Genomic DNA, 26704 nt, shown 5'->3' with positions numbered 1-26704 from the left:
ACATGGCATTAACCAAATCTGTTAGAGTACGATTCTTTCTTTTGGCCACCCCATTTGACTGAGGTGAGTAGGGAGGCGTCCTCGCATGGATTATACCATGTTCCGCACAAAAAGAATCAAATTCATTGGAAAAATACTCTCCACCACGGTCGGACCTAAGCCTCTTGATTTTTCAATCAAGTTGGTTTTCCACTTCAGCTTTATAGATCTTGAAAAAGTTCAAAGCCTCATCCTTAGATTTCAGAAGATACACATGGCAGTATCTAGTGGAGTCGTCAATTAACGTCATGAAATATTTCTTTCCACCTACTGTCAAAATGCCATTCATTTCACAAAGATCTGAATGTATGAGTTCTAGTGGTGCAAGATTTCTTGTTTCCGCAGTCGTATGAGACTTACGAGGTTGTTTAGCTTACACACACACTTGACACTTGGATCCCTTGATAGTGGTGAAATTAGGGATTAAGTTCAACTTCGCTAGTCGCGACATGCAACCAAAGTTAACATGACAAAGACGTGAATGCCACACATTTGATTCACTATTGTTGCAAATATGTTTAACAACTTTATTGTAAACGTCTGATAAGGATAAACGAAACAGGCCTCCTGACTCATAGCCTTTACCAATAAAGGTTCCATACTTGGATATTACAAATTTATTCGACTCAAAGACAAGCTTGTGGCCATCTCTACACAGAAGTGATCCGCTAACAAGATTTTTATTGACGGAGGGGACATAATGCACGTTCTTCAGCCACACGATCTTTCCCGAAGTAAACTTCAGATCGACCGTGCCAACACCACGAACAGAAGCACTTGAACCATTGCCCATCAGCACGGTTGAAGTCCCTGCGGTCTGATAAGATGAAAACATGGAAATATCACCGCATACATGCACATTAGCACCCGTGTCAATCAACCAATCAGGAGAATGACATACTGAAAGAATAGTGCGAAATATACCATACCCGGCATCCTTCATATCAATGTCTCCAATGACAACATTAGCGGTCTTGCCGCCTTTCCCAGGATGACGCTTGTCATAGCGATTAGGGCAACTAGGAGCCCAATGATCAGGATCCCCACACACATGACAAACACCTTTCTTCTTGTCATTCTTCTTCTTGAAGTTCTTGTGCTAGACAGCCTTATTCTTCCCATCAAACTTTGCTTTACCATCAAACTTGCCCTTGTTCTTGAACTTGTGGGGCTGGAAGTTCTGCTTCTGTACTACATTGGCACTAGATCCTCCCTCAATATCTCGAGCACGTGTGTCCTTTGCTCTCGCCTTTTCTTCCACATCAAGAGTGCCAATGAGATCCGGCGCGGAAAACTCCTGCCTCTTATGCTTCAGCAAGGTAGCAAAGTTCCTCCATGAAGGAGGAAGCTTAGTGATGATACCTCCGGCAACCAACTTGTCCGGTAGCATACAATCTAAGTGCTTATCAAGTTCTCTAGGAAATGACTGTATCTCATGAGCTTGCTCAACCATGGAGCGCTCTTCAGTCATCCTATAATCATAGAATTGCTCCATGATGTACAGCTCAGTGCCAGCATCCGAGACCCCAAACTTGGCCTCGAGTGCATCCCACATATCTTTTCCATTATCAATTAACACATAAGCATCAACTATGTTCTCACCAAGAACACTCAAGAGAGCAGCCTTAAACAGAGTAACCATTTTCTGATAGGCTTGTGCCTGTTGAGCATCAAGCTCCCCTTCAGGTTTGCCGAGAGTGGCATCATAGCAACTCATGGTTTGAAACCATAAGACTGCTCTCACGCGCCACCTCTTATAGTGGATACCCTCAAACATAGGAGGTCTCATGGAAGCAGCAAAACCACTTGGAGTAAATTGCCTATAATAAGGTTTTTGGATTGTTGGAAATATGAGCAATTTACCAAATGATTTTATTAGCAGAAATATTAGATAAAGCATGACTAATATAATAGTGAGAAAACAAGCCATGTGATTTGACAAAGAGAAGGTAAACAACATATTCATATATGAACTGTAACTGAACATATCTAGAGCAGCCAGTATAACAAGTTGCATATATGAAATAGAGTCTAACATATGTAGGGAAAATACTAGAACAAGGAACTGCAGCAGTACCTCTAACAGAAAGGAGAAGAACACGTATGGGACAACAACAGCAGAAGCGCTGGACTTGGGGTCGGTGTCCTCGCCTGCCATGTCGTCGAGGAGGTCGTGGACGTCGGGGAAGAAGTCGTCGTCGGGGAAGTAGTCATCGGAGTCCGTGATGAAGAAGCCAGTAGTCGCGCGGAGCACTCCCTAAAAACCTTATCACCCTTCTCCCGTACAGGACTCAAAAGGTGCGGTTCCGGAGGCCTACTATCCCGACCTGCGGTGCACACCGCAAGATGGGATGGGGAAGAACATTGCAGCAGCACAGTGATCGGAACTTTGTGGCGAGAGGAAGAGGAGCGACATCTCTTATATAGGCACAGGAGAAGGACGCGAAGAGGCTGCGGCGGTAGGTGAAGCAACGAAGGGAGACGAAGCGAACATGCAGCGTACGAAGAGGCGCGTCGTGACGAGGCGTGGCGTGGCGTGGCGTGGCGTGGCGAGGCGGGCGGCGGAGGAGGAGCGCGCGTGGATGTCCCTCTTGTTCTCATACTCATACATGTGGGGAAAAAACCTCCCTTATAAAGAGGTCCAACTCCCTCTAAACTAGCAATGTGGGACTAAACTTTTGTTCCACCTCTTGCCTTCCACGAATGGGCTGCGGGGGCCTCTAGAATTTATTAGGAATTTCTGAAACTGCTATTGGGCTAGGCCCAAATTAGGCAAAATTCCAGCAAGTTGGACAATCATCAAGTTTTCTTTTGATCAGCCTTTTTTCCTTACTATGAAATATCCTCTGAGCTTTCCAATAATTAACCTGCAATACACACTGATGGAATTAAAGAGAAACATCCTGATATTCTGGTTAATCAACCCATAGTCCATCTTCTAAACTAAATCCTTTAAAAAATATCCATTCTGTTAAACTCTAACTCCAATTTTAATATGCTATATATGAAATTTGATTAGAAAAATGTTTAGAATCTAAACATGGTGTTATTTTACCTGTTAACCATTTTTGAAATGCTATGCAGGGTGCAACCTTAATCAATAACGCATGATCCATTTTTCCTTCGTTCCGATGCTGATCCTAATTGCAAATGAACACCTCAACAAACCAGATTAAACACGAAAGAAACCAATGATAGCTACGCATGCACGCATCGGCAAATCTTGCAAGAAAAAACATATTTCTCATATTATGATGAGAGACATGCCGTTTGGATTGAACAAATTCAAGCACATAGTGGATGTGTGCACACCGTGGCCACCATGAGTGATGCTGGAAAGGAGGATAAATGGCAACACATATGGGATGCCAGGTTGAAATAAAGGACGTGAACCTATTCGAGAGTCATGATTATTAGTGTAGGGAGGTGTGGTGCTTTTTCCCGTTGCAACGTACAAGCTCTTTTGCTAGTTAATCTAAATTAGCACGCGCGGTTTCCCCTGCCCTGGCTGGTGCAGTGTGTAGAGGTGACCGGCTTGGTATGACGCGCCGTCCTTGGGATGCTTCATCTCATCGTCACACGCGAGGCAGTAATCCACGGGCACGAGCCACGGCTGAGCTTCGGCAAACCGGTCGCGGCGAGACCGCCAACCTGACCGTCTCCTTCTCCGTCCAGCGAGCACAGGCAAGTAGGAGTTCGTATCCTGGCTCCGCCAGGGCCACGCCTGTTCTGATCATGCAACTCGGCGAAGAAGAAGCGCTCTTCCTCGTCCATGGCCCTGGTGAAGAAGTTGACATGGTGGTACGAGCCTTGGTTGTTCAGAAGACTGACGTATCTCGTGGCCCTGGTCAGCTCGAGCTTGACCTTGTTGCCGGCTAGGCTCGTCTGGAGCTGCCGCCGCGCCGCCGGGTCGAGCCGTGGTGCGTACAGCGTCCGCTCGTCGTATGGATACGGTTCCGACTCCGGATCTTCTTCTTGGTCTTGCAGCGGTTCCGGCTGCAGGGACGCCACAGCTGCTGCCTTCCATGTGCGAGGGGACATCGGCGGCGGGAGCTACCCGGCGCCCAGGCATGGCCCAGGAGGCTCGCCGCCCGGAGACGCCGGACGGGATAGCCATTGTTCCTCTTCGTCGTCGTGCTCGTCCAGCATGTAGTAGCGAACCGGCGGGAGCGGTGGGGCGGGGGTCTCCATCTCCATGTGCGCCACGGATGGGAACCTTAGCCCTGCGTTCGACTGGAACGATATGCTTCCTCTATTCCCCGCTCCAGGGTAATATATAGACAAGCGATCGGCGTGCGCCTAACAGTCCATTGCGGGATCAAAGTCGGCATGCGATGGAATATCAATCCATTGCCTCGTCTGTTGGATCACGGATCCGGGCAGACTTGCGATCGACCTGTCTGTCATCCGGACAAGCTTCAGGACCTTCAAATCAGCCGAGGAGTGCAACATGCATGCATGCATGCGCCAGGCACCGATCCATCGGTATGTTTCCCCTCCACATATGCAAAGCAGCCAATATACTAGGGAGTACCACATGAATAGCAAAGCTTGCTTTCACGTCAAAAGGAGGAGTGAATTGATCTCCGTGCTGTCTGGGTTTCAGAGAGACGCGATCCTCCCCCCCCCCCCCCCCCCCCCCCCCACCCACCCAGGCAGGAAGACGTAGATCTCTAAACAATCAATCTAAGCGCGGTTTCCTCTGTGGCAGTGTGTACAGGTGACCGGTTTGGTAGGACGCCCCGTCCTTGGGATGCTTCATTGCATCGTCACACGCGAGGCAGTAATCCACGGGCACGAGCCACGGCTGATCTCTGGCAAACCGGTTGCCGTCGAGACCACCGACCTGATCGTCTCCTTCTCTGTCCAGCAAGCACAGACAAAGTTGGCTCCACTAGGGCCACGCCTGTTCTGATCATGCAACTAAGCGAAGAAGAAGCGCTCTCCCGTGGTGTGGGAGGAAGAAGCATCCTCCTGGTCCATGGCCCTGGCGAAGAAGTTGACATGGTGGTACGAGCCCTGGCTATTCAGAAGGCCGGCGTATCTCGTGGCCCTGGTTAGCTCGAACCAGGGGCGGAGCCAGAATTTGAGTATGGGGGGAGGGGGGGGGGGGGGGGGGGGGGGGGGGGGCAAGCCAACTTGATAAAAATATCCGTTGCAAAAAATAATCAAATGAAACAAGAGTAGTAGGTTGAGAACTTGAAGCAAAGTGGCTTAAAAATTAAATTAATCTTAATGGTCTTTGGTACCGTTTTTTCTCTTCATAACTACTCAATGGCAATCTCAAAATTAGCTATATTGTATCAGTTCAACATAGAAATATTTGGGCTCACAAATAGATAGAAACTCATATGACATAATTTGCATCACGATAATTTATTGGACACATAAAAGATGTGAACTCATCATAGCATTGCAGACCACACAACAAAACAAGTAAAATCTGATGTATAATTTCAGCACCGAGACAAGATGAGAATTGGGAGAGATTAGTAGTGTGATGTTATACCTTGGCTAGCTCGTTGGCTGGAGGCAAATTAGGCTGCGTTTCCGACCCACTGTATGAATAGTTAGTGAGCAGCAGAGCAGGGAGAGCAGAGAAATCAACGACAGGCGGGCGGCAAGGGCATGGGACGGCGGCAGCGGCGCCTAATCGCACGTACAGGATCATAGGAGAACGCAACTTCCAGGAGACTAGGGCGGATGCTAATTTACCAATTTGGCAAAGTACATGGGCTTTTACATGGGCCTTTTTTTCTCTTTACATTGACATACGGGGGGCCGAGTACGTGTATACTTGCAATTGTATCGCTCGTTCGGTCGATCATTAGGGGAGGCGGGGGGGGGGGGGGGGGGGGGGGGGGGGGGGGGGGGGGGCTCCACCACTGGCTCGAACTTGACCTTGTTGCTGGCGTCGGTGTTGTAGTGGTGCAGCGCGTCCTCGGCGGCCGACGGAGCTAGGCTCGTCTCGAGGTGCTGTCGCGCCGCCAGGTCGAGCCGTGGTGCATAAAGCATCTGCTCGTTGTAGGGTCAATAGCTCCTATGCGACATCTTTGAAGTGCAATGAAAGGAAGGTGACGTAGTTGATGAAAATAACTGTAGTACTATGTTTCAGAAGCCCAAATAGCCAAGGCCCACTCGGGCGATTAAACTGGTCGTCAACGGGAGTGAGGTTATTTTTAAGACATGTGGGTCCCACTTGGCAGTGCATCTAGTTACGGGCCCCACTTGGCAGTGCATCAGGTGAAACGTGTCCCCATGCCTGTCTGAACGTGTACCCATGTCTGAAGCCATTGCTCCCACCCCTCCTCTTCGTTCTCGGCGGTGAGCCGGCGCCGGCGCTGAAGATTTTGTTCTCGGCGATAGCAGCATGAGGAGCTTTCGTTCTCGGCGACGGCAGCGGCTGTGGTGAGTGAATCCAGAACCCTGTCCCGTTCCCCTCCGTGTCGAGCTAGATCTCAACCCCCGCATCGCCTCTGTTTTCCTCTATTTTGGTGTTTTTGATCGATTTGATCTAGATTTGGGTGGGTGTGAGGGGGGCAACCGCGATGGAGCCGCCAGAGACAACAACGTCGACTAGGTAATGCCTTAATGTGCATCCTTTCCAAGCTTTGTGATTTGTGCGTCGTCTGCTTCTGCTAGCTCACCTCACACTACCCCGCCATTGACAAACAGGGGGGATGGTGCTTGGACGTTCGAATTCACTGTGAAATTCCTTCCTTCTAAGGCGAAGCTAGGTGATGGTAGCAATGCGGGACACAGAGAGAGATACAATTGTGAAGTGGGAGATTGATTTTTCTTATATCATGATAAATGTTTATTATTCATGCTATAATTGAATTAACCAGAAACTTAGTACATGTGTGAATACATAGACAAACTGAGTGTTCCTAGTATGCCTCTACTTGACTAGCTCGTTAATCAAAAATGGTTAAGTTTCCTAGCCATGGACATATGTTGTCATTTGAGGGATCACATCATTAGAGAATGATGTGATGGACTAGACCCATCCATTAGCTTAGCACTATGATCGTTTAGTTTATTGCTATTGCTTTCTTCATGACTTATACATGTTCCTATGAGTATGAGATTATGCAACTCCCGAATATTGGAGAAACACCTTCTATGCTATCAATGTAACTGTGTGATTATAAGGATGCTATACAGGCCCAGGCGCGCCCTGGTGGGTTGTGCCCACCCTGGGTGCCCCCTGGACCGCCTCTTTGCTCTATAAATACCCAAATATTCCCAAAACCCTAGGGGAGTCGACGAAATATTTATCCAGCCGCCGCAGAGTGCAGAATCACCAGATCCAATCTATACACCATCATTGAGGGGTTCACCACTTCCATTGGCGCCTCTCCGATGATGCGTGAGTAGTTCATTGTAGACCTTCGAGTCCGTAGTTAGTAGCTAGATGGCTTCAACTCTCTCTCTCTCTCTCTCTCTCTCTCTCTCTCTTGATTCTCAATACACTGGTCTCTTGGAGATCCATATGATGTAACTCTTTTGCGGTGTGTTTGTTGGGATCGATGAGCTTCGAGTTTATGAACGTCGGGTTGCGAGGTGTTGTTATTTGTGTGTAGGTGCTGCTTACGTTGTGTTGCTTGGTTCTCCTACTAGTTCGATACCATGGTTTCATAACTGAGGGAAATACTCTTCCGTCGATGTGCTACATCATCCCTCCCTCTCCGGGGAAATACCGACGTAGCTCCAGCTGCCATCAGCCCTCCTGATAATGCACATCACTATAAGTGAAGGAAATATGCCCTAGAGGAAATAATAAAGTTGTTATTTATATTTCCTTATATCATGATAAATGTTTATTATTCATGCTAGAATTGTATTAACCGGAAACTTAGTACATGTGTGAATACATAGACAAACAGAGTATCACTAGTTTGCCTCTACTTGACTAGCTCGTTGAATCAATGATGATTATGTTTCCTAACCATAGACATGAGTTGTCATTTGATTAACAAGACCACATCATTAGATAATGATGTGATTGAGTTGACCCATCCATTAGCTTAGCATGATGGTCGTTTAGTTTGTTGCTATTGCTTTCTCCATAACTTATACATGTTCCTATGACTATGAGATCATGCAACTCCCGAATACTAGAGGAACACTTTGTGTGCTACCAAACGTCACAACGTAACTGGGTGATTATAAAGGTGCTCTATATGTGTCTTTGATGGTGTTTGTTGAGTTGGCATAGATCGAGATTAGGATTTTTCACTCCAATTGCCGGAGAGGTATCTCTGGGCCCTCTCGGTAATGTACATCACTATAAGCCTTGCAAGCAATGTAGCTAATGAGTTAGTTACAGGATGTAGCATTACGGAATGAGTAAAGAGACTTTCCGGTAACAAGATTGAACTAGGTATTGAGATATCGACGATCAAATCTCGGCCAAGTAACATACCAATGACAAAGGAAACAATGTATATCGTTATGCGGTTTGACCGATAAAGATCTTCGTAGAATATGTAGGAACTAATATGAGCATCTAGGTTCCGTTATTGGTTATTGAACGGAGACGTGTCTCAGTCATGTCTATATAGTTCTCGAACCCGTAGGGTCCGCACGCTTAACGTTCGGTGACGACCCACTACTGGAATCAGCTAATTTGCCCCACGCCGCCCCGGCCCCCCGCCGCCCCGTCGCCCCCCCCCCCCCCGCCCCGGCCCCCCGCCGCCCCACGCCCCACCGCCCCGGGCCCGGCCCCCCGCCGCCCCAGGCCGCCCCGGCGCCTCGGCCAGCTCCTCCACCGCCCCGCCCCCCTCCTCCATTGGCCCTGCCCCAGGTGAGCCCCCCTCCTTTTTTCTGTTTTTTTTCTATTTTTTTTCTTTTTTAGTTTTAGTTTAGATTTCGTTTTAGTTTTAGTTTTAGGTTTAGTTTTAGTTTAATTTTAGGTTTAGATTTAGTTTTTTCCTTTTTTTTCTGTTTTATTAGTTTTAGGTTTATGTTTAGTTTAGATTTAGTTTTAGTTTTAGGTTTAGGTTTAGTTTAGTTTGAGGAAAGAAGAAGAAGAAGAGAAAAAGAGGAGAGGAGGAGAAGAAGAAGAGGAAAAAGGAAAGGAAGAAGAAGAAGAGGAGGAGGAGGAGAAAAAAGAAGAAGAGGAAGAAGAAGAAGAAAAAAGAGGAGAGGAGGAGAAGAAGAAGAGGAAAAAGGAAAGAAGAAGAAGAAGAAGAAGAAGAAGAAGAAGAAGAAGAAGAAGAAGGAAGAAAAGGAAGAAAAGGAAGGAAAGGAAGAATAGGAAGAAGAAGAAAAGGAAAAAAGAGGAAAAACCCTGACCCGACACGGCACCCCGACTCCGACACGACACCCCGACCCCTAGACCCCGATCCCGACACCCCGACCCCGACCCCGACACCCCGACCCCGAGCCCTGACCCGACACCCCGACCCCGACACCGACACGGCACCCCGACCCCGACCCGGCACCCCGACCTGACACCCCGACCCCGACACCGACACGACACCCCGACACCGACACCCTGACACCACACCCACCCTTACCCCGACACCGACACCGACACGACACCCCGACCCCGACCCGGCACCCCGACTAGACACCCCGACCCTGAGACCCCGACCCCGAGCCTGACCCGACACCCCGACCCCGAGACCCCGACCCCGACCCGGCACCCAACCCGACACCCCGACCCCGGGCCTGACCCGACACCCCGACCCCGACACTGACACGGCACCCCGACCCCGAGACCCCGACCCCGACCCCGACACCCCGACCCCGAGCCGGACCCAACACCCCGACCCCGACACCGACACGGCACCCCGACCCTGACCCGGCACCCCGACCCGACACCCCGACCCCGAGACCCCGACACGGCACCCCGACACCGACAGGACACCCCGACCACCGACACCTCCCGAAAAGGTGTTCTTTGGCCTTCCAGAGGCCGACGGGGTCATATATTTGTGAATTATTAGTTAGGTCATATATTTTTCGATTTTGTTATGAAAAACATCATATATAATTGTGTTGATCGTGTAGTTTTAAATGTGCAGTTGTTTCATCGCTGCGAGGTTTGGTGTTCGACGACCTCGCCGTGCGTTTGACGAGCTCTGCCCCTTCGTTCGTGGGTGAGCACAAATGACAAGTCCTCCTCCCCCATTAATTATTTGATATATTCCGATGAAACTTGATAGCTAGCTATATATTATTATTCATGTCGGTCTTTTTTTTATGTTGTACTAATTTCGTTTACTGTTTGTCATGGCAGGTGTTGAAAGATGGTGGGCGCTGGTCGGGAGCGTGGTCTGAGGTCTTCCATTCCAGACGCACCTCTCCGCCGAGCGTTGCTGGACAGTATGGCCACACCGCCGGGCCCTTCTTCGTCGACCGTGGTGCCCAGCAGGGGACGAGGTAGGAAGAGAGGAGGTGGGGCACGTGGTCGTGGGAGAGGAGGTAGGGTGACTGCTACGGCGCCTTCCTCGCCGCCACCCCCAGCCGTTTCACCCGAGCACGTGACTGCTAGGGTGGACTCGTCCGAGGAGGAGGCTACACGGACTCTGGTCCACGAGCCTCCGGTCCACGGGTCTTGGGCCCATGAGCCTCGGGTCGACTGGCCTTCGGCCCACGAGAGTTCGGCCCACGAGAGTTCGGCCCACGTGACCCCGGAGGAGCACACGTCCGGATGGGGTACCTGGCCGGATCAGCTCGAGGAGCCGAGTGGCCATGCTGATGATGGCGGGGAGCCGACTGATCTTGAGGAGGGGGGCACCATCTACCAGCGTGGTGCTACACGGCTCCCGTCCGTGCCGGTGACCCGCGAGCAGAGGTGGTTGATTTTCCCTGATGGGGAGAGGTACGTAAGTGCATTTAATATTTTTGTACCTTGTGCATTCACGTTTTTTCAAATAACTAATGCGTTGGCCTTGTCATGCTGCAGGGGTTGGGACCACCATCATAGTGTCTGTCGGCCCAACTCTGTCCTTGGAGTTCTTTGCCGGCAAAACTTCCCGGGGTTTGTCATGTTGCCTGGTGAGGGTCGGCTTCCAGAGCTTGGATTGAGCTGGGAGCACTACGTGGCTGCCCCGGCCCCGCCGGATGAGATTATCGACGGTGTCGTGTGCAACACGAGGGCAGACATGGCGATCAGAAAGTTTTGGGTAATTTCTCCTTTACACATTTAAAAATATTCAACTAGCTAGTTATTAATTGTACTAATCAATATTGTCTCATTTGATTGCAGACATTCTACAGGTGTGAGGAGGGATACGAGGAGGACGCGACACATGTTATCGAGAACGTCTGCAAGCGCCTACTCCAGAACTTACGGCACGAGGCTCGGGTGCAGGCTGTTCGAGACTACTACGCCTTGCGTGGTATCAAGAAGACCAAGCCGGCGTGCCGCGATAAGTTCCTGAGTAAGGAGCAGTACATGAAGGTAATTCTTAAGGCCTTCTCTACTTAAGTTCCTTCATTTAGTAATTCTTAGCCGTAGCGCTCAAGTTTCTATTTGCTAACTTAGGCGCCTCCGAGATGGTGTGCGGATCGGATGGATTGTTGGGAGGTGTTGGTCGATGAGTGGTGCTCACAACGATGGCTAGCCCTCCACAACGATGCCAAGGACAAACGTGCCCAAATGGAAGGTGTGCCACACCATCAAGGCAGCTCCAACTTATATCAGTTCGGGCGCAACTGGGTATGTGGTTTGCTTCATGATTCATGCAACTCATTCATCATGCTAGCTTGAGCCCTTTAATTACTAATTTTCATTGTTTCTCTCTTTCAGGCACGCTACAATAAGGCGGATAAGGTGCCAGAGGTGTACGACCTGTATGCCATGGCCCACACTGCCTCTTTCAAGAAAGTCAAGGCTTTCTCTCAGTCTGACCTCGATGATGCAAACAACTTCACCAACATCTCCTCCCACAACAAGCTCGTGAGATATAGAGATGAGGGGAAGGCGAGGAAAGGGGAGGACTTTAACCCGAGCCAGGGTCCCATTGATCCAGAGTTGTTGATGATATCTGGTGGCGGGAGGTCCCATGGCTCCATAGCCATTGGAGATGGACTTATCCGTTGTCCTAGCACTCTCCCGGAGATCAAGGCGCGCCAGTCGAGCTCCGCTCCTGAGATAAGGCCTCGTGAACGGCCAGTGCAACTCGCCATCAAGGTTAGTGATACGTACTCAGTTATCTTTCTCCATTACATTGTGTGCGCTTCCATCAATGATTACAAATGGTCATGTGAGTGGTGTTGCAGGCTGCTATACAGAGTGAGAGAGATAGAACAGAGAAACTTCTGGCGGAGGCGGCGGAGAGGCAGCGGGAGTTGGAGGAGAGGACGACAAAGATGATGGAGGAGGAGAGGGCACGGAATGACATGCAGGCAAGGGCCATGTACGAGCTCCTTGTGGTAAGTTTCTTCTGCAGATTAGCCAAAACATTCATGTAGTGTTTGTCTCATTACTAACTAGTATGACTGAGTCATCAAAACCAAATGTGCAGTCTGTGTGCGAGAAGACAGGTCAGACCGCTCCGCCGATGCCAGTGATTGCTCCTGGGACCACGGTGAGTTTTATTTGAATGGACATTACTTGCTAGTCTTAACATTTGAGTGTCATCATGCTAACAAGACATTGGAAATGATCTTTGGTGCAGCGTAACTCCAGACAAGCATCGCACGATCCTTCTCCAGCTACCGACACGAGCCACCCCGCTCCTACACCTCCTACATCTTGGTAAGTTTATCTAGTGTTTTGCTTAACACATGCATAAAGACCTAGACTTAGCTTTATTTCCTCCAATGCTTACCATAATGACCTAGACTTAGCTTTATTTCCTCCAATGCTTACCATAATGACCTAGACTTAGCTTCTTCACCTCCAAAATGACTTAATAAGCTTACTGACCTCCAAAACCATCCATTTTACCTAAGTTAGCTCTAAAACGATCTGTACTTAGCTTACTTATGTCAAAAATTGCATAATTAGCTTAGTTAGCTTATAGACGATCCATTTTACCTAAGTTAGCTCTAAAATGACCCATTTTACCTAGGTTAGTTTATAAATGATCCAGTTCATCCAAGTTAGCTCAAAAATGACCCATTTTACCTAGATTAGCTCCTAAATGATCCATTTTACCTACGTTAGCTTTAAAATGACCCATTTCACCTAGGTTAACTCCAAAATGACCAATCTTACCTAGGTTATCTCATAAACGATCCATTTCAACTAATTTAGCTCATAAACGATCCATTTCACCTAGGTTACCTAAAAAACGATCCATTTCACCTAAATTAGCTCTTAAATGATCCATTTCACCTAAGTTAGCTCAAAAAGATCCTTTTCAACTAAATTAGCTCATAAATGATCCATTTCACCTAAGTTAGCTCAAAAACGATCCATTTCAACTAAGTTAGCTCATAAATGATCCATTTCATCTAAGTTAGCTAGAAAAGATCCATTTCACCTTAGTTACCTGAAAAACGATCCATTTGACCTTAGTTAGCTCATAAATGACCCATTTCAACTAAGTTAGCTCATAAATGATCCATTTCACCTTAGCTAGCTCATAAACGACCCATTTCAACTTAGTTAGCTCATATATGATCCATTTCACGTAAGTTAGCTCATAAATGACATACTCTTCTTGTTCTAGTCTTCTTGTTCTATTCTTCTTGTTCTAGTCTTCTTCTTGTTCTACTCTTCTTCTTGTTCTACTCTTCTTGTTCTAACTTTCTTATTTTTCATTTTGCAGAGTTCAGTCACTTGACGAAAGCTTGCATAGATGGAGTGCTCCTTATCCCTTTCTCTGTTTCTTTTGTATCGTTGAACTATGCATGTATCGTTGGATGAAACTATTGTAATATATATGGTTGGATGCCTCTATGTTGAACTTGTTATGTATGATGGAACTATGCATGTAATATATATGGTTGGATGATGAAGTTATGTGTTGGATATCTTATATGTTTGCTCTGTAATGGCCTTTTGAAATATATCTATATATGTCATCTATATTTGTGATGAAAATTGTTGGATTTAATAAAAAACAGATAAAAGAGCCAATATGCAGGCTCTTTGCCGTCTACCACCGACGGCAACGGGCTCTTTGCCGTCTGCCGCGGACGGCAAAGAGGGCACGTGGCATCCAGCTGTGCTTCCTGGGAGCTGACCCGTTTGGTCAGTTTGCCTACAGTGGCAGACGGCAAAGACTTTGCCATCAGTGGCAGATGGCAAAGACCTGCCGTTAGCCACTTAACGGACTGACAGCGCAATTATTGCCGTCCGCCTTCTTTGCCGTCTGCTGCGCTCTCTTTGCCATCTGCGGCGGACGGCAAAGACTTTGCCATCAGTAGCAGACGGCAAAGTAGCTATTTACCGAAGCCTACTTTGCCGGAGCCTTTTGCCGTCCGCGGCTGACGACAAAGGCCTTTGCCGTCCGCCGTTCATGCCTTTGCCGTCCGCCGTGGCAGACGGCAAAGTAGCTGATTCTTGTAGTGATCGTATTATGAGTTTATGTGTTTTGATGTACCGAAGGTAGTTCGGAGTCCCGGATATGATCACGGACATGACGAGGAGTCTCGAAATGGTCGAGACATAAAGATCGATATATTGGACGACTATATTTGGACATCGGAATGGTTCCGGGTGAGATCGGGCATTTACCGATGAACCAGGAGGTTACCGGAACCCCGGGGAGGTATATGGCCCTTATTGGGCCATAGTGGGAGAGAGGAGAAGGGAGCAAAGGAGGGGGCGCCCCCAAGCCCAATCCGAATTGGGAGGGGGGCCGGCCCCCCTTTCCTTCCTCCTTCATCCCCCTTCTTTCTCTCCTAATCCAACTAGGGAAGGGGGGATCCTACTCCCCGTGGGAGTAGGACTCCCCTTGGGGCGCGCCTAGGAGGCCGGGCCCCTCCTCATCCTCCATTCCTTTATATACGGGGGAGGGGGAACCCCATAGACACACATGTTGACCATTGATCTTTCAGCCGTCTGCGGTGCCCCCCTCCACCATAATCCACCTCGGTCATATCGTAGCGGTGCTTAGACGAAGCCCGTTCCGGTAGCATCATCATCACCGTCATCACATCGTCGTGCTGATGAAGCTCTTCCCCGACACTCTACTAGATCGTCAGTTCGTGGGGCGTCACTGAGCCGAACGTGTGCAGATGATGGAGGTGTCGTACCTTCGGTGCTAGGATCGGTCGATCGTGAAGACGTATGACTACATCAACCGCGTTGTCATAACGCTTCTGCTTATGGTCTACGAGGGTACGTAGACAACACTCTTCCCTCTCGTTGCTATGCATCACCATGATCTTGTGTGTGCGTAGAATTTTTTTTGAAATTACTACGTTCCCCAACAGTGGCATCAGAGCCAAGTTTATGCGTAGATGTTATATGCATGAGTAGAACATAAAGGAGTTGTGGGCGTGGGTATATACATATTGCTTGCCGTTACTAGTTGATTCTTGATTCGGCGGTATTGTTGGATGAAGCGGCCCAGACCGACATTACGTGTACGCTTACACGAGACTGGTTCTACCGACGTGCTTCACACACAGGTGGCTGGTGTGTGTCAGTTTCTCCAACTTTAGTTGAATTGGATTCAATGAACAGGGTTCTTTCTGAAGATCAAAAAGCAATCACTATACCGTGTTGTGGTTTTTGATGCGTAGGTAAGAACGGTTCCTGCTCAGCCCGTAGCGGCCACGTAAAACTTGCAACAACAAAGTAGAAGACGTCTAACTTGTTTTTGCAGGGCATGTTGTGATGTGATATGGTCAAGACATGATGCTAAATTTTATTGTATGAGATGATCGTGTTTTGTAACACAGTTATCGGCAACTGGCAGGAGCCATATGGTTGTCGCTTTATTGTATGAAATGCAATCGCCATGTAATTGCTTTACTTTATCACTAAGAGGTAGCAATAGTCGTAGGAGCAATAGTTGGCGAGACGACAGCTATGCTTCCATGGAGATCAAGGTGTCAACCCGGTGACGATGGTGATCATGACGGTGCTTTGGAGATGGAGATCAAAGGCACAAGATGATGATGGCCATATCATATCACTTATATTGATTGGATGTGATGTTTATCCTTTATGCATCTTATTTTGCTTAGTTCGACGGCAGCATTATAAGATGATCTCTCACTAAATTTTAAGGTATAAGTGTTCTCCCTGAGTATGCATCGTTGCTACAGTTCGTCGTGCCGAGACACCACGTGATGATCGGGTGTGATAAGCTCTACGTTCACATACAACGGGTGCAAGCCAGTTTTGCATACGCAGAATACTCGGGTTAAACTTGACGAGTCTAGCATATGCAGATATGGCCTCGCAACACTGAGACCAAAAGGCCGAGTGTGAATCATATAGTAGATATGATCAATATAGTGATGTTCACGTTGAAAACTACTCCATCTCACGTGATGATCGGACATGGTTTAGTTGATATGGATCACGTGATCACTTAGATGATTAGAGATATGTCTATCTAAGTGGGAGTTCTTAAGTAATTTGATTAATTGAACTTTAATTTATCATGAACTTAGTGCCTGATAGTATTTTGCATGTCTATGTTGTTTTAGATAGATGGCATGTGTTGTTGTTTCGTTGAATTTTAATGCGTTCGAGAAAGCTAAGTTGAAAGATGATGGTAGCAACTACACGGACTGGGTCCGTAACTTGAGGATTATCCTCATTGTTGCACAGAAGAATTACGTCCTAGAAGCACCGCTAGGTGACAAACCTGCTGCAGGAGCAACTCCAAATGTTGTGAACACCTGGCAGAGCTAGCCCTGTGCGTTCGGTTTATTCGGTTTACATGGTTCGGTTTATACGGTTTTTCGGTATGTACGGTATTAATACTTTGGTAAATACGGTATGAAATTAAAATACAGTTCGGTTTTGGTATATACCAAATTATTTCGGTATGGTTTCGGTATATACCATAAAAACCAAAGTTGACACGAATTTGAAAATGACGTAATAATAATTTGCAAATTTATGACTCAAAACACATTCTATTTTACACAAATAGTATATGACTATATATATAAGTATATATGCATGCATTGATTCATCTGTTGATGGTTATGGACGTGCTTAGCATTTTAAAAAGAGAAAAATGACAATGTTACAAGAAAAATGTTGGTGCTTAGTAGTGAATTTGACTCATGTACAAGAAAAATGACAACTTGTACGGTTGTTCATCTCAAGAAATATAAATTTATCTTTTACTTCGGTTTATTTGGTTAACCATTCGGTTTTTCGGTATATACCATAAAAACCAAAGTTCAAATCGGTATGAAAAGTTCATACCATACCGAAACCAGAAACCATAAAAACAAAAAAATCGGTTCGGTTCGGTTTATTTTCGGTATGGTTTTTCGGTTCGGTTTTAAAATGCACAGAGTGAGGCAGAGCAAAGCTGATGACTACTCGATAGTTCAGTGTGCCATGCTTTACGGCTTAGAACCGGGACTTCAACGACATTTTGAACGTCATGGAGCATATGAGATGTTCCTGGAGTTGAAGTTAATATTTCAAGAAAATGCCCGGATTGAGAGATATGAACTCTACAATAAGTTCTATAGCTGCAAGATGGAGGAAAATAGTTCGTTCAGTGAACATATACTCAGAATGTCTGGGTACCACAACCACTTGACTCAACTGGGAGTTAATCTTCCTGATGACAGTGTCATTGACAGAGTTCTTCAATCACTGCCACCAAGCTACAAGAGCTTTCTGATGAACTATAATATGCAAGGGATGGATAAGACGATTCCTGAGCTCTTCGCAATGCTAAAGGCTGCGGAGGTAGAAATCAAGAAGGAGCATCAAGTGTTGATGGTCAACAAGACCACCAGTTTCAAGAAAAAGGGTAAAGGGAAGAAGGGGAACTTCAAGAAGAACAGCAAGCTAGTTGCAGCTCAAGTGAAGAAACCCAAGTATGGACCTAAGCCTGAGACTGAGTGCTTCTACTGCAAAGGAATTGGTCACTGGAAGCGAAACTGCCCCAAGTATTTGGTGGAGAAGAAGGATGGCAAAGTGAAAGATATATTTGATATACATGTTATTGATGTGTAGCTTACTAATGCTCGCAGTAGTGCCTCAGTATTTGATACTGGTTCAGTTGCTAACATTTACAACTCGAAACATGGGCTATGGATTAAGCGAAGATTGGCTAAGGACGAGGTGACGATTCGCGTGGGAAATGGTTCCAAATTCGATGTGATTGCCGTCGACACGCTACCTCTACATATATCTTCGGGATTAGTTTTAGACCTAAATAATTGTTATTTGGTGCTAGCGTTGAGCATGAACATTATATCTGGATCTTGTTTGATGCGAGATGGTTATTCATTTAAATCAGAGAATAATGGTAGTTCTATTTATATGAGTAATATCTTTTTTGGTCATGCACCCTTGATGAGTGGTCTATTTTTACTAAATCTTGATAGTAGTGATACACATGTTCATAGTATTGAAGCCAAAAGATGCATAGTTGATAATGATAGTGCAACTCATTTGTGGCACTGCCGTTTAGGTCATATTGGTATAAAGAGCATGAAGAAACTCCATTCCGATGGACTCCTGGAATCACTTGATTATGAATCACTTGGTACTTGTGAACCATGCCTCATGGGCAAGATGACTAAAACTCCGTTCTCTGGAACAATGGAGTGATACGTCCATTTTGCATCATGCTTTTATATCGATAATTATTACATTATGGGTTGTTATTACACATTATGTCACAATACTTATGCATATTCTCTCTTATTTTACAAGGTTTACATAAAGAGGGAGAATGCCAGCAGCTGGGATTCTGGGCTGGAAAAGGAGCAAATATTAGAGACCTATTCTTCACAGCTCCAAAAGTCCTGAAACTTCACGGAAGACGTTTTTAGAATATATAAAAATACTGAGCGCGAGAAGTTCAACAGGGGGGCCACACCCTGCCCACGAGGGTGGGGGCGCGTCCTACCCCCCTGGGCACGCCCCTACCTCGTGGGCCCCCTGGTGGCCCTTCGATGTCCATCTTCTTCTATATGAAGTCTTTCAATGAGGAAAAAATCATAAGCCGTCTTCTCGGACGAAACTCCGCCGCCACGAGGCAGAACCTTGGCAGAACCAATCTAGGGCTCTGCCGGAGCTGTTCTGCCGGGGAAACTTCCCTCCGAGAGGGGGAAATCATCGCCATCGTCATCACCAACGCTCCTCTCATCGGGAGAGGGCAATCTCCATCAACATCTTCACCAGCACCATCTCCTCTCAAAACCCTAGTTCATCTCTTGTATCCAATTCTTGTCTCCAAGTCCGGGATTGGTACTAGTAGGTTGCTAGTAGTGTTAATTACTCCTTGTAGTTGATGCTAGTTGGTTTATTTGGTGGAAGATCACATGTTCAGATCCTATATGCATATTAATACTCCTCTGATTATGAACATGATTATGCTTTGTGAGTAGTTACGTTTGTTCCTGAGGACATGGGAGAAGTCTTGCTATTAGTAGTCATGTGAATTTGGTATTCGTTCGATATTTTGATGAGATGTATGTTGTCTCTCCTCTAGTGGTGTTATGTGAACATGGACTACATAACACTTCACCATTATTTGGGCCTAGAGGAAGGCATTGGGAAGTAATAAGTAGATGATGGGTTGCTAGAGTTACAGAAGCTTAAACCCTAGTTTATGCGTTGCTTCGTAAGGGGCTGATTTGGATCCATATGTTTCATGCCATGGTTAGATTTACCTTAATACTTTTTTTGTAGTTGCGGATGCTTTCAATAGAGGTTAATCATAAGTGGGATGCTTGTCCAAGTAAGGACAACGCCCAAGCACCGGTCCACCCACATACCAAATTATCAAAGTACCGAACGCGAATCATATGAACGTGATGAAAACTAGCTTGACGATATTCCCATGTGTCCTTGGGAGCGCTTTTCTCTATATAAGAGTTCGTCCAGGCTTGTCCTTTGCTACAGAAAGGATTGGGCCACCTTGCTGCACTTTATTTACTTTTGTTACTTGTTGCTCGTTACAAATTATCATATCACAAAACTATCTGTTACCAGTTATTTCAGTACTTGCAGAGAATACCTTGCTGGAAACCGCTTATCATCTCCTTCTGCTCCTTGTTGGGTTCGACACTCTTACTTATCAAAAGGACTATGATAGATCCCCTATACTTGTGGGTCATCAAGACTCTTTTCTGGCGCCGTTGCCGGGGAGTGAAGCGCCTTTGGTAGGTGGAATTTGGTAAGGAAAATTTATATAGTGTGCTGAAATTTACTGTCACTTGTTACTATGGAAAGTAATCCTCTGAGGGGCTTGTTCGGGGTATCTTCACCCCGACCAATAGAGCAAAGAGTTGCTCCTCAACCTACTGAACCTACTGAAAATGAAAATGAAAATGTCTGCTTTGAAATTCCTTCGGGTATGATAGAAAAACTGCTAGCTAATCCTTTTGCAGGAGATGGAACAATGCATCCTGATGAGCACCTAATATATGTTGATGAAGTTTGTGGATTATTTAAGCTTGCAGGTGTACCCGGAGATGTTGTTAAGAAGAAGGTCTTCCCTTTATCTTTGAAGGAAGATACATTGACATGGTATAGGCTATGTGATGATACGGGGTCATGGAACTACAAACGATTGAAGTCGGAATTTCATCAGAAGTTTTATCCTATGCATCTTGTTCATTGTGATCGCAATTATATATATATTTTTTGTCCTCGCGAAGGAGAAAGCATCGCTCATGCTAGGGGAAGGCTTAAATCAATGTTATTTTCATGCCCCAATCATGAGCTCTCAAGAGAAATGATTATTCAAAATTTATATGCTCGGCTTTCTGATAACAATCGCACCATGCTTGATACTTCTTGTGCTGGCTCTTTTATGACGAAGACTATTGAATTCAAATGGGATTTATTGGAAAGAATTAAACGCAACTCTGAAGATTGGGACCTCGACAAAGGTAAGGAGTCAAGTATGACACCTAAGTTTGATTCTGTTAAATCTTTTATGGATACCGATGTTTTCCGTAAATTTAGCACTAAATATGGACTTGACTCTGAAATAGTAGCTTCTTTCTGTGAATCTTTTTCTACTCATGTTGATCTCCCTAGGGAGAAGTGGTTTAAATATCATCCTCCCATAGAAGTAAAAGTAGTTGCACCAATTAAAGTTGAAGAAAAGACTATCACTTATAATGATCCTATTGTTCCTACTTCTTATGTTGAGAATGAAGGAAATATGCCCTAGAGGCAATAATAAAGTTATTATTTATTTCCTTATTTCATGATAAATCTTTATTATTCATGCTAGAATTGTATTAACCGGAAACATAATACATGTGTGAATACATAGACAAACAGAGTGTCACTAGTATGCTTCTACTTGACTAGATCGTTGATCAAAGATGATTAAGTTTCCTAACCATAGACATGAGTTGTCATTTGATTAACGCGATCACATCATTAGGAGCATGATGTGATTGACTTGACCCATTCCGTTAGCTTAGCACTTGATCGTTTAGTTTGTTGCTATTGCTTTCTTCATGACTTATACATGTTCCTATGACTATGAGATTATGCAACTCCCGTTTACTGGAGGAACACTTTGTGTGCCACCAAACGTCACAACATAACTGGGTGATTATAAAGGTGCTCTACAGGTGTCTCCAAAGGTACTTGTTGGGTTGGCGTATTTCGAGATTAGGATTTGTCACTCCGATTGTCGGAGAGAGGTATCTCTGGGCCCACTCGGTAATGCACATCACTATAAGCCTTGCAAGCATTGCAACTAATGAGTTAGTTGCGGGATGATGTATTACAGAACGATTAAAGAGACTTGCCGGTAACGAGATTGAACTAGGTATTGAGATACCGACGATCGAATCTCGGGCAAGTAACATACAGATGACAAAGGGAACAACGTATGTTGTTATGTGGTCTGACCGATAAAGATCTTCGTAGAATATGTAGGAGCCAATATGGGCATCCAGGTCCCGCTATTGGTTATTGACAAGAGAGGTGTCTCGGTCATGTCTACATAGTTCTCAAACCGTAGGGTCCGCACGCTTAACGTTCGTTGACGATATACTACTATGAGTTATGTATGTTGGTGACTGAATGTTGTTCGGAGTTTTGGATGAGATCATAGATATGACGAGGAACTCCGGAATGGTCCGGAAGTAAAGATTGATATGTGGATAGTAGTGTTTAATCTCCGGAAGGGTTCCAGAATTCACCGGAAGGGGTTCCGGATGTTTCCCGAAATGTTTGGGCACGAGAACATTTTATCTGGGCCAAAGGGGAAAGCCCACGAGGCTTTTGGAAAGTGCAGAAGGAAGTTTTGCGGAGACCAGAGGCTAGACGCCAGGAACCGTGGCGTCTAGGGGGTAGACGCCGGGAACCCTGGCGTCTAGCCCTGGAGTCCGAGAAGGACTCTTGCCTTTCGGGTGAAACTGACTTTGAGTAGGCTTTTACTCCAAGTTTCGACCCCAGGGCTCAACATATAAATAGAGGGGTAGGGCTAGCACCAAAGACACATCAAGAAACACCAAGCCGTGTGCCGGCAACCCCGTCCCCTCTAGTTTATCCTCCGTCATAGTTTTCGTAGTGCTTAGGCGAAGCCCTGCAGAGATTGTTCTTCACCAACACCGTCACGACGCCATCGTGCTGCCGGAACTCATCTACTACTTCGCCCCTCTTGCTGTATCTAGAAGGCGAGGACGTCACCGAGCCGAACGTGTGCAGAACTCGGAGGTGCCTTGCTTTCGGTACTTGGATCGGTCGGACATGAAGACGTACGACTACATCAACCGCGTTGATATAATGCTTCCGCGAATGGTCTACGAGGGTACGTAGACAACACTCTCCCCTCTCGTTGCTATGCATCACCATGATCTTGCGTGTGCGTAGGAATTTTTTTGAATTTACTACGTTCCCCAACAGTGGCATCCGAGCCTAGGTTTTATGCGTTGATGTTGTGCACGAGTAGAACACAAGTGAGTTGTAGGCAATATAAGTCATACTGCTTACTAGCATGTCACACTTTGGTTCGGCGGTATTGTTGGATGAAGCGGCCCGGACCAACATTACACGTACGCTTATGCGAGACTGGTTCTACCGACGTGCTTTGCACACAGGATGCTGGCGGGTGTCAGTTTATCCAATTTTACTTGAACCGAGTGTGGCTATGCCCGGTCCTTGCGAAGGTTAAAACATCACCAACTTGACAAACTATCGTTGTGGTTTTGATGCGTAGGTAAGAACTGTTCTTGCTCAGCCCGTAGCAGCCACGTAAAACTTGCAACAACAAAGTAGAGGACGTCTAACTTGTTTTTGCAGGGCATGCTGTGATGTGATATGGTCAAGACATGATGCTAAATTTTATTGTATGATATGATCATGTTTTGTAACCGAGTTATCGGCAACTGGCAGGAGCCATATGGTTGTCGCTTTATTGTATGCAATGCAATTGCGCTGTAATGCTTTACTTTATCACTAAGCGGTAGCGATAGTCGTGGAAGCATAAGATTGGCGAGATGACAACGATGCTACGATGGTGATCAAGGTGTCACGCCGGTGACGATGGTGATCATGACGGTGCTTCGGAGATGGAGATCACAAGCACAAGATGATGATGGCCATATCATATCACTTATATTGATTGCATGTGATGTTTATCTTTTATGCATCTTATCTTGCTTTGTTTGACGGTAGCATTATAAGATGACCTCTCACTAAATTTCAAGATAAAAGTGTTCTCCCTGAGTATGCACCGTTGCCAAAGTTCGTCGTGCCCAGACACCACATGATGATCGGGTGTGATAAGCTTATGTCCATCTACAACGGGTGCAAGCCAGTTTTGCACACGCAAAATACTCAGGTTAAACTTGACGAGCCTAGCATATGCAGATATGGCCTCGGAACACTAAGACCGAAAGGTCGAGCGTGAATCATATAGTAGATATGATCAACATAATGATGTTCACCATTGAAAGCTATTCCATTTCATGTGATGATCGGTTATGGTTTAGTTGATTTGGATCACGTGATCACTTAGATGATTAGAGGGATGTCTATCTAAGTGGGAGTTCTTAAGTAATATGATTAATTGAACTTTAATTTATTATGAACTTAGTCCTGGTAGTATTAGCATATCTATGTTGTAGATCAATAGCTAGCGTTTAGCTCCCCCATTTTATTTTTCATATGTTCCTAGAGAAAACTAAGTTGAAAGATGTTAGTAGCAATGATGCGGATTGGATCCGTGATCTGAGGTTTATCCTCATTGCTGCACAGAAGAATTATGTCCTTAATGCACCGCTAGGTGACAGACCTATTGCAGGAGCAGATGTAGACGTCATGAACGTTTGGCTAGCTCAATATGATGAGTACTTGATAGTTTAGTGCACCATGCTTAACAGCTTAGAATCGGGACTTCAAAGACGTTTTGAACGTCATGGATCATATGGATGTTCCAGGGATTGAAGTTAATATTTCAAGAAAATACCCGAGTTGAGAGAAATGAAGTCTCCAACAAGTTCTATAGCTAAAAGATGGAGGAGAATAGCTCAAGCAGTGAGCATGTGTTCAGATTTTCTGGGTACTACAATCGCTTGAATCAAATGGGAGTTAATCTTCTAGATAAAATAGTGATTAACAGAATTCTCTAGTCACCATCGCCAAGTTAGTAGAACTTCATGATGAACTATAGTATGCAAAGGATGATGAAAATGATTCTCGAGCTTTTCATAATGATGAAATCGATGAAGGTAGAAATCAAGAAAGAACATCAAGTGTTGATGATTAACAAGACCACTAGTTTCAAGAAAAGGGCAAAGGGAAAGAAAGGGAACTTCAAGAAGAACGGAAAGCAAGTTGCTGCTCAAGTGAAGAAGCCCAAGTCTGGTCCTAAGCCTGAGACTAAGTGCTTCTACTGCAAAGGGACTGGTCACTGGAAGCAGAACTGCCCCAAGTATTTGGCGGATAAGAAGGATGGCAAAGTGAACAAAGGTATATTTGATATACAGATTATTGATGTGTATTTTACTAGTGTTCGTAGCAACCCCTCGGTATTTGATACTGGTTCAGTTGCTAAGAGTAGTAACTCGAAACGGGAGTTGCAGAATGAATAGAGACTAGTTAAGGGTGAAGTGACGATGTGTGTTGGAAGTGGTTCCAAGATTGATATGATCATCATCGCACACTCCCTATACTTTCGGGATTAGTGTTGAACCTAAATAAGTGTTATTTGGTGTTTGCGTTGAGCATGAATATGATTTGATCATGTTTACTGCAATACGGTTATTCATTTAAGTAAGAGAATAAATTGTTGTTCTGTTTACATGAATAAAACCTTCTATGGTCATACACCCATTGAAAATGGTTTGTTGGATCTCGATCATAGTGATACACATATTCATAATATTGAAACCAAAAGATGCAAAGTTAATAATGATAGTGCAACTTATTTGTGGCACTGCCGTTTAGGTCATATTGGTGTAAAGCGCATGAAGAAACTCCATGATGATGGGATTTTGGAATCACTTGATTATGAATCATTTGATGCTTGCGAACCATGCCTCATGGGCAAGATGACTAAAACTCCGTTCTCCGGAACAATGGAGCGAGCAATTGACGTATTGGAAATAATACATACTGATGTATGCGGTCCGATGAGTGTTGAGGCTCGCGGCGGGTATCATTATTTTCTGATCTTCACAGATGATTTGAGCAGATATGAGTATATCTACTTAATGAAACACAAGTCTGAAACATTTGAAAAGTTCAAAGAATTTCAGAGTGAAGTGGAGAATCATCATAACAAAAATAAAAGTTTCTACGATATGATCGCAGAAGTAAAATATTTGAGTTACGAGTTTGGCCTTCAGTTAAAACAATGTGAAATAGTTTCACTACTCACGCCACCTGGAACACCACAGTGTAATGGTGTGTCCGAACGTCATAACCATACTTTATTAGATATGGTGCGATCTATGATGTCTCTTACCGATCTACCACTATCGTTTTGGGGTTATGCATTAGAGACAGCTGCATTCACGTTAAATAGGGCACCATCTAAATCCGTTGAGACGACACCGTATGGACTATGGTTTGGCAAGAAACCTAAGCTATCGTTTCTTAAAGTTTGGGGCTGCGATGCTTATATGAAAAAGTTTCATCCTGATAAGCTCAAACCCAAATCGGAGAAATGTGTCTTCATAGGATACCCAAAGGAGACTGTTGGGTACACCTTCTATCACAGATCCTAAGGCAAGACTTTTGTTGCTAAATTCGGAGTCTTTATAGAGAAGGAGTTTCTCTCGAAAGAAGTGAGTAGGAGGAAAGTAGAACTTGATGAGGTAACTGTACCTGCTCCCTTATTGGAAAGTAGTTCGTCATAGAAATCTGTTCCTGTGACTACTACACCAATTAGTGAGGAAGCTAATGATTAAGATCATGTAACTTCAGATCAAGTTACTACCGAAACCTCGTAGGTAAACCAGAGTGAGATCCGCACCAGAGTGGTACGGTGATTCTGTTCTGAAGGTCATGTTACTTGACCATGACGAACCTACGAACTATGAGGAAGCGATGATGAGCCCAGATTCCGCAAAATGGCTAGAAGCCATGAAATCTGAGATGGGATCCATGTATGAGAACAAA

The 26704-nt window shown here is 45.5% G+C and overlaps 2 pseudogenes; both read right to left on the bottom strand.

Moving 5' to 3' along the window:
* Nucleotides 1–3514: 3514 nt before the first annotated feature.
* On the bottom strand, nucleotides 3515–4259 carry LOC123088490 (uncharacterized; annotated as a pseudogene).
* Nucleotides 4260–4720: 461 nt separating this feature from the next.
* Nucleotides 4721–6069, bottom strand: LOC123087686 (uncharacterized; annotated as a pseudogene).
* Nucleotides 6070–26704: the final 20635 nt, after the last annotated feature.

The sequence above is a fragment of the Triticum aestivum genome, chromosome 1A, assembly GCF_018294505.1.
Source record: "Triticum aestivum cultivar Chinese Spring chromosome 1A, IWGSC CS RefSeq v2.1, whole genome shotgun sequence".
Taxonomy (NCBI): Eukaryota; Viridiplantae; Streptophyta; class Magnoliopsida; order Poales; family Poaceae; genus Triticum; species Triticum aestivum.
Note: the sequence above shows the minus strand (reverse complement) of the source record. Positions and strands in the feature narration are given on the sequence as shown.